The sequence below is a fragment of the Neolamprologus brichardi genome, chromosome 17 (assembly GCF_056152115.1).
Source record: "Neolamprologus brichardi isolate AB-2024 chromosome 17, ASM5615211v1, whole genome shotgun sequence".
Classification (NCBI taxonomy): domain Eukaryota; kingdom Metazoa; phylum Chordata; class Actinopteri; order Cichliformes; family Cichlidae; genus Neolamprologus; species Neolamprologus brichardi.
The window spans coordinates 24241705-24254912 of NC_142120.1; positions in this window are offsets into that span (position 1 = coordinate 24241705).

A 13208-nucleotide genomic window follows, 5' to 3' on the forward strand; every position below is an offset into this window, starting at 1 on the left:
GTATCTATATCCAAATCTACCATAAAGAGAAGACTGCATGAAAGTAAATACAGAAGGTTCACTGCAAGGTGCAAACAACTCATAACCCTCAAATCAGAGTAGCTGGAGAGAACCCACGCAAACTGTACACAGAAAGGCCCTGGCCAGATGATGGGGTCAAACTGAAGACCTTCGTCCTGTGAGTCAACAGCGTTAATCACTGCGCCACCATTGTTATATACATTGCTATATAGACCCCAGTTAAACCTAATCTTGTAGCACGGGTGTTCTGCAAGAAACAGAAGCAACTTTTTTCATCCATTGACCCAAAAGAATGAAAGCATTAGCAGATACTCAGATGAGCAAATACACTGGCCACTGACTACTTGTTGGAATTTTGAAAACATGCCATTTGTGAATGCTGTTTGGGAGAAATGTGTGGATGTCAAAGACTGTCTGCATAAAACAGTCTTTGAGAGCCACGTGTCTGGACCAAAATGGGATCGGAACATATTACTATACATAAATCTTATGGCCTTTCCATGTATCTGGATGGATAATAAATTTGTTGTAGTTTTGATCTAATGCCAGTGGTTGGTAAAGCAGATGCAATAGCACATAAGAAGAAGACTGGAAAAAACAATAGTGTAGCTACAATGAAGGAGACTGGATGTGCAATCAAAATTTGGCCAGGTGAAAATAAAGGTAAACTAGAAACTAACCTGCGGTATTGGGCCTGGTATCAAGTCTCTGTACTATTGTAGTGAGAGCTTGGTTCAAGTTTCCCCAGAATTCATCTCTCTCTCTTCTGATGGATATCCAACCTGTGGGGCATACACACTGACCACATTTCATCACATATTCAATTTTCAGCTTCAAACTCATGATCCTGTCTGACACTTGCTTTACCTCCACAATACTGTTCACATCCTCTTCTTAAAGATGACCCCTAATCTATTTTTTTCCTATCTACACCATGATAGAATAATTTGAATCAACATTCAATACTCCTGGCCCTGCTTTCATTACATCTTGTCTCTTGCACATACAGTATTCCTACCTTCTTTCTCTCCATCAACCAGCTGTCTCTCTTTACCAGTCATAGTTTCTACTTTCAAAGTGCCTACACTACTCCACCTCCACACTACACACACTGCCTTTCCTTCTCTCTCACTGCCTCTAAACTTTTGTCTTTGCCCAGCAGTAGCACACTTTCCACTGGAACCATGTTGACCAGTTAACCTAGGCCCCAACCAGCTCCGTATGGAAATCTTGATGATTTACGTGTTTGATTTAGTAAAGATCTTCTTGGCACTAGGAATAGATTGGCTTGTGGCCCAGCAAAAACCTTCTGGTGTGTGTTTTGTTCTGGTTTTGTACCCACAAAAATAATCCATAAAGCAGAGTGGTCTTATATGCTCTGAAGCCTCTTATTGCTGTTTTTTACTATGCTGCTGTCGGCAGAACTAAGTATATAACTACACTGTTTTCAAGAATTTGACACATTTATAATGAAATTAATATGTAAAATATTTTCAGTTTCATGCTTTGATCCTCAGACAAAGGTGATCTTATCAAATATAACAATACAAATCTCACTTCCACTTAGCAGCATTTGTCCATATGTGTACATTGCATAGGAATTAATATCAGAATGAGTGAATTTTGTTCAAAATGAATGCTCATTTGTGCTGTTAAAAAGATGTGGTGTCTGCCATCTCCAGGTTAACAGGTGAGAACGTCAGACTTACTTTAAATATCACAGACTTGACCTGTGATGCTTGGTTGCTTCTCTACTTTTGAGATTTTACTTGGATCATTTCCTGGAAACTGAATCTTTGTGCCACAAGTTACACAACAAAGTGAGGAGGAAGGACAGGATGGATCAGAGAAAAGTGGAACGGGTGAGGAGGGTGAGGAGGCCCTGCTCTCTTTGTGGCTCCCACAGAACCATCTCCAATTACAGGACAAAGGCAACTCATTCAGGCTTCAAGCGCCAACTCTGCAGCTTTGCATGTCTAATGAGTGTTTTGCTGAATACTAAGCGGACCCCTGGGTGCTGCAGAGGCCTCACCCTCCCTCCCCCATGCAGCACCTACATCACAAAGTTGCTCCTGTACCGCTCTGCATTGGGACATCTCAGCTTCACCTCCTCTCTCTGAAGACAACAGTCCCAGTCCTTTCCATAACAGAGTCAAACGCAGGCAAACAAAACTATGAGATGCAAAATAGGGTTGCAGTACAAAGACTAAGGAATAGTGGATGCTAATGTTGCTTATGCTGGCTGGATATTTAGAAACTGTGGGCAGGGTCTAAAATGAATATAAAGGGCCCACCTACAATACAACGATTCAGAACATGATGGAGTGAGTGTCTCCACATTACAGTGAAAATATAACAGTTTTTCACATCACAGACGCAGGTAGGTTGCTCCAAGTTAAATAGAACAATGCAATCTGAAATGAATAAACACCTTCTGGTGTTGTTGCTTTAGCTTTTAGCCATACTGCAAAACATCCAGAAGCAACAAATTTCTTCATGGGAACTCCCACTTCATGGACTTCCTGGTTCTGAGGACGCATATTGTAAAGAAAGGTGGGCACAGAGGACTGGAAAAAGTAGATTTGACTTGGGAGACATGAAACATGTTGTGGAGCTTCATGTTACAGGGCAATTTTAACTGGACAGAAACAAGATGGACTAGAGACTCGAATTCAAAAAGACTGATATAGCTGGGGATCAGTTTTTTAGGGTCTGACGTGAGAGGAATGTGCTTTGTGGACAGCCAGACCTTCTGGCCAGGGTAACAGCAGGGCACAGAGGTACAACAAAGGTCAGCGAGGTGCTTATTTTGTTCCTTTATCCGTAAAAAGGCTGCCTGGGTGACCCTCCAGATCCTTGGACAATGGCAGACAAGTGGAACAGAAATCTCACCTTCCAATGCTGGAAGAAAAAGAACAGTGCAAAAACACTGAACACTGACACTGAAGTCAACAATTTGATGAGTTGATGATGAGTTTGGTATGCATGCAAACTCCTTAAACACAGACTAGTGAAGTTTTTTTTACAAGAGATGTAGTTGAATGACAAACCCAGATAGAGCTGGAAACATGTGATGTCGATACACATGGTAAAGACTGATCAAGCTGATGAAAATCCAGGGAAGATACAAAGGCTTCAAATTGAGACACCGGTGAGTGACATTCTGGCAGGACAGGAAGAAAACTGTCAAAGCATACGCCATCCCCAGAGAGACCGAAAAAGCCCACAGTACCTGAAGGACTATGAGTGCAAAGTGACTTGTGGGGATGATACAGCAATACACGCTGACCACAGGGCAAATTTTAAGATGAAAGGCTTTGGAAGACTTAAACATTTCCTAGCCATTGACTTTAGACAGAGAACGAGAAGTGAGAATGAACCAAGATACTGGAGAGGTTTGAAATGTCTGACTGCAAAGGTAGATCAACTCCATGTGAACAAAAACCAAATTGTGATGGTGATTGAGAACCTGCTAACCCAAAGAAATATTGGGAGATGATAGGCAGCTTGATTTATGCAATGACATGTACAAGACCTGATTTCAGTTGGGTTGTCAGGAAACTATCACAATACCTATCAGGACCAAGGTACTTAAATGGAAATATGAAACAAGAGTTGTGTTATAAGAAAAGGGAAGAAAAACGTGCATATAGTGATGCTGATCTGGCCACAGACCTAAATGACACACTGAAGCACAACAGGATACTGTTTTAGTCTGACTGAAAGTGGTCCTATCATTTCATGGATGTTTGAAAAGCAGCCAACCGTAGCTTTATCTACATATGAAGCAGAGTATATGGCATTGGTTGCCAATACACGAGAAAGTTTGTATCTTTCACAGTTACTGACTGAGATGTACAGCGAGGGTCAATATACGCCTGTAAAGATCTTTGAAGACAAGCAAAATGCAATTGCTTTGTCAAAGAAGTTGTTGTCAGAGATGTAAACATGTCAACATCAGATATCATTATATAAGCTCTGCTGTCAGTGACAGAAAGGGAGTCATTGAATATTGTCCAACAGCAGATATGGTTGCAGAGGTTTTGACTAAGCCTGTGAAAAAGCTTAACGTTGAGAAATTTGCAGCTTATACAAAGGATGTATGTTTAATGACACTCTGAAATTAATGCACGGATGAAGGGACTCGTCCTTCTTCTCAACCAGAAAAGAACCCTGCACCCAGAGGAGAGGAGGATGGACGAATGATGCCTGCAGAGAGAGATTCGGTAACCTATTTTTACATTGTATCGAGTTCAGGTTTGAGTACCACCTCATTGTGCTTGGGGTTATTATGGCAAATTGATTGAAAGCCCCATGAGATCATTTGTATGACACACAAACAACACAACAATGGATGACATCAAGGCAATGGTACAGTATACCTGCTGCTAAAGTGATGGGTCTGCACCTCACTGTTGGACCAAGGTGTTGGTTTGTGTACAGCTCTTTCGGTTGTTGCCAGGTTTCAAATATGTGTTAGACTTTTGTGAAGGAGTTGCTGTAATTATTATTCATCAATTAACACCAGTGACTGACCAGTTGGCAGCAAGAAGTTACATATAACACATCTTTGCATAGAAACTACTTGGCAGAAGTTAGAAAAAGATGGTCTTAGTCCACACACCCTGTCCTCCTGGTGTCAACATATTCCTTAATTCTCCTCCACAGTGTGCATATGAGTATAGCCCTACATTTCTTATCTATCTACACTCATTGTTTAAGTCTTGGTCCCACCCCCATATTTTTTGTGTGTCTGTTTCCCTGTTTTCAGTTATTGTTATTTCTTCCTGTTTTTTGTATGTACTTATTTGACTCTTGAGCACTGCATTTAATTAACTCCTTTTGTCTTAATTTTTTTATAGCTGTATCTCATCACCCTGCTGTGGTCATTACATGAATGTCTAAACGATGAAATCATGACTGACGCAATGAAAAAAAAGTTAGATTTAATATCATTAGTCAGATAAACAGTTTTTTTTGTTTTTGTTTTTAATTTCTTTATTATGAAAGCAGGACATGGTTTTACAGCAAGATATTAGTGTGTATGGAAGCAAACTCTGTTTATTGTCAGCATTAGAAACTGATGATAGCATCTAAAGATCCCGAATGGCAGATGGTTTTGGAGCATTTCGTCTGTGGTGTTTGTTGTGAACATAAGATTTTTTGAGATTTCGTGTTGAAGGACATGGGAGTCTGAAAGAACAGCAACAACTATACAACACTCTATGAACAAGCACTTTGCAATGGTTTTAAAGAAAACCTTTCTCTTACAGGAAGAGATGTCCCTTTTTTGTAATCTTGTCCTTTCTGGAAACTTTTGCAATCAGAATTGTGATCTGAATGCAAGGTGGTGCCGAACACATTGTGCTTTACAACAACTGCTATGTAAATTTTCTACATGCTCATCTTGTATATGTCAATCTTTTATCTGTTGACTTATTCATTTCTTTTGTGTTATTTCAGATATTACATTATATGTAATATCTGAAATAACTTGCTTGCTTAGACATCATATTACATGATGATGTCTAAGGTAAGACAGACAAGAGAAAAAAAGAGCAGGTGGGTAGAAATGGGGTGATAGAAACAAACAGAAATACACAATGTATCACCAACTCCTGCATCTGTAAGAGACAAAAAAACAAAAACAAAGCAAAACAAACATATCGCACCTGGAATGCAAAAAATGAGAAAATACACAGATATATAAATCAACAATCTTCCTATAGTGTGTGTGAGAGACAGAGAGAGAGAGTGAGTTTGAGTGTGAGAATGCCTGTGTCTTGTGGGCTAAAGATTTATTTGCTGCTTTGTACATTGTTTGTGCAGTTCTGAGGTCAACCAAATCCTTAAATTTAAGAATATTAACTCATCAGCCTCCCTGGGAAAGTCTATACCAGGGTGCTGGGAAGGAGGGTCCATCCGTTATTCGAACCTCGGATACAGGAGGAACAATGTGGTTTTCATCCTGGTCGTGAAACACTGGGCCAGGTCTTTATCCTCTCAAGGATACTTGAGGGTGCATGGCAGTTTGCCCAACCAGTCTATATGTGTCTTGTGGCCTTGGAGAAGGCATTCAACCGTGTCCTGTCGGAGGTGCATAGGGAGTATGGGGTGTCCAGCCCATTGCTACAGGCCATTTGATCCATATACAACTGTCGCATGAGCTTGGCCTGCAAGAAGTCAGACTCATTTTCAGTGGGTAATAGACTCACAGATTCTGTTTCCTAATCTTTATGGACAGAATTTCTAGGCATGGCCATGTGGCGGAAGGCTTTCACTTGGGTAGTCTCAGAATCTCATCTCTGCTTTTCGCAGATGACGCGGTTATGTTAGATTCATCGGGTGATGGCCTCCAGCTTGCACTGGAATGGTTCGGAGCCAAGTGTGAAGCAGTGGGAATGAGAATCAGCACCTCCAAATCTGAGGCCATGCTCCTCAGCTGGAAAAGGGTGGAGTGCTCACCCATGGTCAGGGACGAGTGGAGAGGTTTAAGTATCTTGGGGTCTTGTTCACTAGTGATGGGAGAAGGGAGCATCAGATCGACAGACGGATTGGTGCTGCTGCTGCAGTGATGCGGATGCTGTACCGGTCCATCATGGTGAAGAGAGAGCTGAGTGTAAAAGCGAAGCTCTCAATTTACCGGTCAAGCTACGTCTCTACCCTCACCTGTGGTGAAGAGCTGTGGGTAGTGACCGAAAGAACGAGATCGCGGATTCAAGCGGCAGAAATGAGCTTCGGCAGAAGGATGGCTTATCTCTCCCTTAGAGATAGGGTGAAAAGTTCCGCCATCTGGGAGGGGCTCAGAGTAGAGCCACTGCTCCTCCACATCGAAAGGAACCAGTTGAGGTGGTTCGGGCATCTGATAAGGATGCCTGTTGGGCACCTCCTGGTTGAGGTGTTCCGGGCATGTCCCATCGGGAGGAGGCCCCGGGGCAGAGCGGTGTCTGAGGTCTGGGCTTCTCTGCTTAGGCTGCTGCCCCAGTGACCCGGCCCTGGATAAGTGGAAGAAGATGCATGAATGGATGGATAAATTTAATAAAAAGTGGATTCTCCTGAAGTGGTTTTATTTATGATCCTTATTGCTTTTTTTTTTTTTTTTTTTGCAGAATGGATAATGGATAGGTGTGTCTACATGTTTCCCCACACTTCCACACAATATATCATGTAAGGGAGTATAATAGAACAATACAGAGAATTTGCTATTTTGCTATTTATTTAATTCATTCAGAAGTTATTCCAAGTTACTTCCACAGCTCAGTAAGTTTGTATCGTCTGTAAATAATATTATTTTCAAAGACTTGAAATTGCACATACCGTATGTCATTAATGTACAATATGAAAAACACTGGTCCCAAAACTGATCCTTGGGGAACCCCACAAACAACAGGTTTCAATTGTGACTTCATGGCATTTATTTTGATAAATTGTTTCTGGTTTTTAAGGTAACTGTTAACCAGTAATAACACCACCCCTCTGACCCCATATGTGTATAGTTTGTTAAGTAAAAGGTTGTGCTTGATTGTATTTAATGCTTTTTTTTTAATCTAAAAAAACTTTGACATCCATGTGTGGTTGTTCTTTTTGGGCCTAAATCCATACTGATGTCCATATAGTACATTATTTTTTGTGATAAAGTCATACAATTTTTTATAACAATTTTTTTTTCCAGTATCAGAGAACTGCAGTAAAGTAAAGAGATGGGCAGATAGTTTGTGGGAAGATGTTTATCTCCAGTGTTATATATTGGAACTACCTTTGAAATTTTCATCTTGTCAGGGACTAAACCATTTTGTAATGACAGATTCCACATCTAGGTAAATGGTTTCACAATACATCCAATAATATTTTAAATTAAATCCATATCAATGCCATCACAGTAGGTAGATTTTTTGGAGTTAAAGGATGTAACTACAACAATATTTTCCTCTTCATCTACTCCCATCAAAAACACTGAGTTTGCTACATTAATATTTTTAGTTTTAGGAGGGTGTGCAGTTTTTACAATTTCTTTCAGGGTCCTGGGTCTTGTGACACAGTCTTTTGAGTTTTCTGGTATTTTGATATTCATTGTTTGTGCTTCACTGTCATTTAGTTGTCCAAAGTGCATTCTAGGTTTCCATGTTAGTTCTTTTGTTGATGAGGTTCCCCTTGTGTTTTCACCCCTGTGTTAAGTGTCCCTCACCCTTCAGGTGCTTAGTTATGTCCTTGCCTGATTTTCAGTTTCCCTTTTCCCTCTGTATGTGTGTCTGAGCAGTGTTCATGCTCCTCGTCAGACCACCATGTTAAGTCCACGTCATTGCCTGTCTTGTGTTTCATGTTGTCTTGCTCATGTCATGTCTGTGTCTTATTATGGTTCCTGTTTTACTTTGAAGGGGTCTTGTGCAGAGACGGGCAGTAACATATGGGTAGTAACTGTAATCTGATTACTTTTTTCAGGTAACGAGTAAAGTAAGGGATTACTATTGCAAAAACGGTAATTAGATTACCGTTACTTTCCCGTAGGAACGCTGCGTTACTGCGTTACTAAAACCGTGATTTTTTTGCGAGAATGTCTCATGACAGTGACGCAAGCGAGTGTGACGTTCGTGACAACAGCTGTGTGCAGATCAACAGTGGATCATGTATCAAGTGCAGGAGAGAGTATGAGCATGCAGCGTTTAAAGCGTGGAAGTACTGACCTTATTTTGAGTTTGATTCCGTAAAAAGTGACAAAAACATTAGTGTCTGTTGTGCGTGGGAAGAAAACTTCTTTTTACAGCGAAAAAAACCCCCTAAACTTCCAAGCAAGCACCGAGTAGCTATGACGTAATGGGAAACTCACAGAGAAACTCGCGGATTCTTCAACTGACCGCTGCGGCACACCTGCACCAGGGCAAACCTCCGCCTACGCCACTCCTGCTTTGCAGGTGAAAATAGAGCAACAGGACCGCTAGTCTTTGACTTTATTTATTTTCTGCTGTGTTTTACTTGCATCTATTTGAAAGAGTGAGTGTAAACACAAAATATATATATATTTTATGTGCTGGAATGTGCAGAAAATAAGTTTAAATGTTAAACAAATTTCTTCCAGTCAGAGAATGTTGCATATAATTAAATTTTTGCTTGATGCATAAAGTTAAAAGATTAAAACGAATAAAACAAGTTTTAAAAAGGGACTTTTCCATTTGATTACATTTTGTATGATGGATTATGCAGAAAAAGTAGAATTGGGCTGAAAGATCTATTGCTTTATCACCTATTCAGGTTGTAAATCGTGTTTTTAAAAAGTAACTAAGTAATTAATTACTTTTGAAAATAAGTAATCAGTAAAGTAACGGGATTACTTTTTTGGGGAAGTAATCGGTAATTAGTTACTGATTACTTTTTTCAAGTAACTTCACCAACACTGGTCTTGTGTTCCATGTTCATTGTTTTAGTTTCATTTTCACTGTGGCTTCAATCTGCGTGTTTCCATTTGGTCATCCTCAGGTCATCCGTTGTACTTCCCCTATGTCATGTCAGTGTTTCTAGTGTTTTTCACATGATTGTGTTCAGGGCACGTTCATGTCTTAAGTTTTGGTTTTTCCTCATAGTTTCTATCACGCTCCTGCTCACTATCATGTTCAGGTCAGGTATCATTGTTGTCACAGTTTTGGCATAGTTAATTCATGGTTGCTATAGTCTAGTCTTGCCCAGTTAAGGTTTAGTTTTAGTTCTTGCCACTGTTGATTTTGCCTTGTTGTATGTTCTGTTTTTCATCAGCTACAATAAATGGCTCGCTTTTAGTTTACCACAGTTTTGTCTTCCTCCATGTCCTGATTTTGTGTCCACTTCCTTATCACCGGCGTATCCTGCCTTGACAATTTCTTCAGCCAAGCCAGGACCAACAAACAAAAACAACAACAACAAAATCATTGTACTTTGTATGTGGAAATTATTTGCATATTCCAATCCTTTAGTTCTTTAATTTACAATATTATTTAGTATTGTCCATGTGTTTTTTAAATATTATTTTTATTTTCATCTAACAGTTTACTGTAGTAATTTCTTTTTCTGATCTTATAATTCTTATCAATTTATTCTTATTCTGTGTTCTGTTCTTAAAAAATATATACAACAGATTCTTTTTCTTACATACGTTCAGTATCCCCCTTGTTAGCCAGGTTTTCTTTTTTGTCACAGTTAGGTTAAACAAATCTATATTGAAATCACCACAAATAAATGTCATTTTCTTGTTGTTAACAGGATTATACATCTTCAGCATTTCCTCTGTGAACATTTTTATTTATAGTTATGCACTCCATTATATTATCCTCTGCTAGTGACAGTTCACTGATGATTCTACTTTTTTAATTATTTCCAGTATACAAGTCAACCCCCCACCTTTTTTTTCTGTTAATGTAAAATATGTCATAGCCGTCAAGCTTTACAAATTTTTTTGATCCCCATCTAACCAATCTCTGAAACTGCAATGACAGTGAATTTCTTTCCGTGCTAGATAGCCTAGGATTTTTAAATGATTTCAATTGAGGTTTCTACTATTAAAATGTATGATTGATATTACATTATCCATTATTAGATTTTGATTAAACTGCTCATTTGATCATGTTTATGGGTATAAAAATTATTTTTAGGGTCTATATCGTTTTCCAAGCCCCAGGGTCTGTCCGTATACTCAAAGGGTTTTAGCCCCACATCCATTGATTTTCTATTCACAAAGCGTATGATTGTAGATGGTTTTCCATTATTATTTTTTTGAGGCAGAGAATGGCAAGCCTTAACATCTTTACTATTAATAGTAATTCCCTTGCCACTGAAGAAATTTACAATTTGTTGCTCCAAAGAGTCGATATACTGCTCTAGCTCTGCCACTCATGACTCAAGTAGAGCAATTTTTTTGTCCTTTTCCTCATTTACATTTTGCAGTTCTTTAATCTGTCCCATCATATCCAATAGCAATTTCTGTTGTTTGGAGATATTAGAAAGCTCTCCTGACATTTAATTTAGAGGTTTCTCAGTCTCCTTAGAGACTTTGGTGGCATTTTGTATGTAGCCCGATTAACATGTAAAAGAGTTAACCTTTTTAGTTGTTGGTGGCCGTTGGAGCCTGGTCGTGGTGTCTGCTGGAGGATCCTGGGCCTAGAGAAAGATCCCACCCAACATTAAAGTGGTGGGTGGGATCTTTTACATTTTGAAAGAAGCCTTTTTTCTCAGAATTCTGAGATTAAAGTCAGAATTCTGACTCTTTTCTCAGAATTCTGACTTTTTTTCTCAAAATTCTTTATTTCTCGGAATTCTGACTGTTTTTTTTCTCAGAATGCTCACATTTTCACAGAATTCTGAGATTAATGAGAATGAGGAATGAGGGCTGCACCATCCAAAATCTTTTTTGGACACCACTCAAACAGCCAGCAATTTAAGGTGAACATGCAGCTGAACATGTCACTCCTGGTCCGTTTGGGGAGGTAACGAGAGAAAACCACAGAATTCAGCAAGCTAAACAGCATACACACTACCCCAAAAACTCTAAAACCAAGTCCAGCCAAGAAGGCAGAAATGGAAATGGGCTTTTAGACTACTATGACCTGGAGGACTGAGAACCTACAGAAAATGCAACACTGACTACTGACTATTAAAATTCCTTAAATACCAACAGGCAGAGTAAGATCATGTTGGACCATAGCGAAGAAAAGAAAAGATGGACAAGCAGTACTGAAGAAACAGCGGGACTTAATGCAAAAAAGGACAAGGTGCAGGGCTTACACAATAGAGAAAATAGAGAAAAACGCAAACATGAGAACCAGTAGAACAAGGTGTAAAAGGGACCTAAAGGGGCCCAAAACCACAACCAAAATCAGGAGGAGTATTTTTCTGTTAATGTTTCAGAACTAAGCCCACTCACAGATACCAAATTGGCTAACCTAATGTTAACTCAATTCTTCAATCTAGCTCTAATTGTCCTTACAAAAGGTAGTGTGGTCTCTCCATCAGAGACAAAGAAGCTGGCTAATGCTCTCTGTTAAACAGGCAGGCAGGCAGGCAGGCAGACAGACAGACAGACAGACAGACAGACACGCATGCACACATGCACACCAGAAGGTCAGTCTGTCAAAACCATAATTACAGGCTATAGATGAAGACCAGTTAAAATTTCACTGGAGCAGAATGTTAGAGCCCTAACAGCGCCAGCACACTGGTAAGAGCACTCAGTTTTTCATTACTCATCAAAAATTTGAAATCCGTTTAAAAGAAAATGTCCATATCCAACAAAAGGATCATGATCTCAAATCTCATGTTCAGCCCCTTTGATCCACTGCATTTGAAATTAATTCATTTCGTTTGGACTGTATTTTATTTTATTTTTTTTGTCTGTGGGCTTGTTGGTGATTTCTCTTCCACAGTTTCAGAGTGCTCCTTCTCAGTTCCCCTCTAGCTGTCGCCATGGTGATGCTCAGCTATGCAGAGCCTGAATACAGTTAGCAGCTTTGAGGAAAGAGGCCTTTGTTACCCTCAACCCCCATTACCTCCTATTTTGTCCTCCCCTTTTCTCACCCTTGAACACTTTCTGTTAATGTCAGCTTCGTCTTCAGCAAAATAAAATCGAACTCGGTCATATGCCCAGCAGCAGCATTTACCAAATACACCAATACAGCCCCAGTATGGTCCAAAAACATATATCCAGTAACATTCCTCTTTTCATGAGATATGTAGTATGATTTCTTAGGTTCAACATTCAATTTGATGTTTTTGGACTATTTTGTATTAAATGAAATGAAGGCTTTAAATTATTTCTGAATTATTGCATTCTGGTTTTTCTGTACATTTTTTTACAGCGCTGAAGCCATACTGGAATTTAATTTGTAATAAACAGTCATTAGAAAGGAGTCCAATCTAATTTTAAAGCCAGAGAGCTGGGTTTACTGTAAATTCTCAGAAGCTCATCCTTTACATGTACTCAGTTTTCTAGGACATCAATCAAGCATCTTACAAAAGTGCTAAGTTGGGTCGAGATCTGGTACCTGTGAAGGCAACACCATTTCATTCACATCATTTTCAGTTCAGTGAGAAGTACACTACACACTGCCTCAAGATAGAAATTCTTTATCATATGAAAAAGTCTAAATTCTGTTTCAACATGCTGTGCTCCTTCATTCTAGTACAAAATGATGCTATCAAGATTTTGTGAGTTTATCTATGGAGAGGGT